The 2,500-nt window shown below is 38.5% G+C and overlaps 1 protein-coding gene across 4 annotated transcripts in view; it reads left to right on the forward strand.

Moving 5' to 3' along the window:
- LOC113820467 (cationic amino acid transporter 4) overlaps positions 1–2,500 on the forward strand; it is a 70,454-nt gene that overhangs the window by 31,943 nt on the left and 36,011 nt on the right. For 2 of the 4 annotated variants that reach the window (XM_070117599.1, XM_070117601.1), the window contains exon 1: positions 1,190–1,589. The exons of 1 other annotated variant lie outside the window; for it this stretch is intronic. The gene's annotated coding sequence lies outside the window, so the exon portion shown is untranslated. Of the gene's footprint in view, positions 1–1,011; positions 1,590–2,500 lie in introns of those variants that run through there. One more of the 4 variants, XM_027372783.2, reaches the window with a different exon arrangement.

The following is a 2,500-nucleotide window of genomic DNA, read 5'->3' on the forward strand; positions in this document are numbered from 1 at the left end:
TGTGTGTGTGTGTGTGTGTGTGTGTGTGTGTGTGTGTGTGTGTGTATGTATATTCATATATATATATATATATATATATATATGTATGTATATGTATATGTATATATATATATATATATATATATATATATATATATGTATGTATATATACATATATATATATATATATATATATATATATATATATATATATATATATTTCTTAGTATGTTTTCATACGATTTTACCATTAAAATAAATAATGAAGGGAATGTGGGTAACGAATATTTTATGCCAAAAATGGTCTTGGTCTCAACAGGCTTGAAATCCACTGGCCCAGATGATGATACCATGAAGTGATCTCCGGGTTGTGTTGGGGTTTGGTACTTTAACACCAGCGACTTCTCAAGGCTTCGTGTTCGATTGCCAGGCCACTTTCTCCCTCCTAATAGCCCGCCACTCTAACCTAGAGGCAAATTTTGTTTTCAGTTTAGGTTCGTTTCCCGGTGTACTATTTTAATTTTAATATGTAATGCCACTACTTCGTGTTTTAATCTGCTAGATTAGAACTCATTATCTGCTACTAAAAACTGAAGAAATTTTATCGTATTCATAAAATGCAAAACATATTAATGCTTTTTTCTTTCCGGTCGGTAGGATGGCCAATGATGATTTGGTTAGGCCTATCCCATCGTGTAGTATAAGGCGAATAAACCCATATATTCGAATGAATGTAATTTTGTTAATGCGGAATACCTGGAGCATATAGTTTTTCCGCAGACTTCTAATCGCAAATCAAATCTCGTTGACGTAGAAAATATCGGAACTGATGATGTAAAAAATCGAAACTGATAATGTAAAATGTAGATGGCAGTCACACTGAAATGTATTTAACATGTCAAGCGTTATGAAAACTCATTATCTTGCAGGACTCATTACATTAGTTTTTTTTTTTTTTTTTTTGAAATTATACCGCAGAAAAAATATATAAATCACGAAACGAAACTCTTGTCCTCGACCGCACTGCCAGACGTACAACCTCAACCCCTATCATATGAAACACCGTACTCCTCATCATACCAACATCTCCCGAATTTCAATAAGTAACATGATATTCATTCATCTAACTACGAATGCCAAGGGGATAAGAAGGTCCCCACGGTGATGCCTTACCGATAACTTATCAACAAACCCGAACAGTGCGTGCTGGTGTAACATCCTGCCTCCAACGTGTGTGTGCGTGGCTGCGGCTGGTGTCACTGTGGTTTCAGTTCGTGTACGAAGAACAGCTGATATTTCTCGTCTCCATCAATTAAATAAGATAACCATTAGTAAAATCGATCGTTGGTGTCGTCAAACACATATCGGATTTATTGTTGTTTTGTGTGTGTGTGAGATAGAGCAAGCAATAAAACTTTTTTTGATGGTGAGAGAAACTTCACACTGATAGAGTAACGCCGATATTATACAGCCTAAACAAACTTCTCACGGCACAGAAGTATATTCTAGGCTAAATTAGTAAATAATACGAGGACGATGGATAAATACCATAAACACACAAGGCTGTCTATCTAAAAAATCATCGCTCAACGTGGTCACCGAGGCAACAGGTAACTTAATAACTACTGTACGATGAAATCGATAACGTAATCGATATTTATCTTTTTATGTTGTTCATGGACGTTGCTGTTTTGACTAAACGCCTAAATACAGTTCATCCAGGGGATTTTAAGTAGGAAAATTATATACAATCTGTCGATCTATGTAGATAACAGATAATTGACACCCAGATCAGTAAAAATACAGAATTAATAAGTGGGAGTAAATATGGAATAGTAATTGGTGCCTGTGATAAGTGACCAAAAAACGCAGGTTATTGGTTATAGGCCTATATTTATCTTTTTTCTAAATTTTAATAATTCTCTCTCTCTCTCTCTCTCTCTCTCTCTCTCTCTCTCTCACTTTCTCTCTCTCTCTCTCTCACTCTCTCTCTCACTCACTCACTCACTCTCTCTCTCTCTCTCTCTCTCTCTCTCTCTCTCTCTCTCTCTCTCTCCCTCTCTCCCTTCCCTTTCTCTCCATCTCCCTATCTCACCCTCTCTCCTTCTCCCTCTCCCTCTCTCTCCCTCTCTCTCCCTCTCCCTCTCCCTCTCTCTCCCTCTCCTTCTCCCTGTCCTTCTCCCTCTCCTTCACCCTCTCTCTCCCTCTCCCTCTCCTTCACCCTCTCCTTCTCCCTCCCACTCCCTCTCCTTCTCCCTCCCTCTCCTCCATATTCCACTCCCTTTCCTTCCCCATTCCCCTTTTGGATCGTCCCTTTAGCGAATACCAATAAAAGGCAAAAATGATATTTACACAGGTTTTCAGTGCCATGTCACTGATGAGGGCTGGAGGGTTCGTGGGAGTCTGTATATATTTGACTTGCTCGTCACTAGAGTTTTCTCTGGATTGGGTAGCGTGTTAGAGTATCATGTGGTGTTGTGTTAAGATACCATGTGGTGGTGTGTTAAAATATGCGCTGTAG

This window comes from Penaeus vannamei, chromosome 40 (assembly GCF_042767895.1).
Source record: "Penaeus vannamei isolate JL-2024 chromosome 40, ASM4276789v1, whole genome shotgun sequence".
Lineage (NCBI taxonomy): Eukaryota > Metazoa > Arthropoda > Malacostraca > Decapoda > Penaeidae > Penaeus > Penaeus vannamei.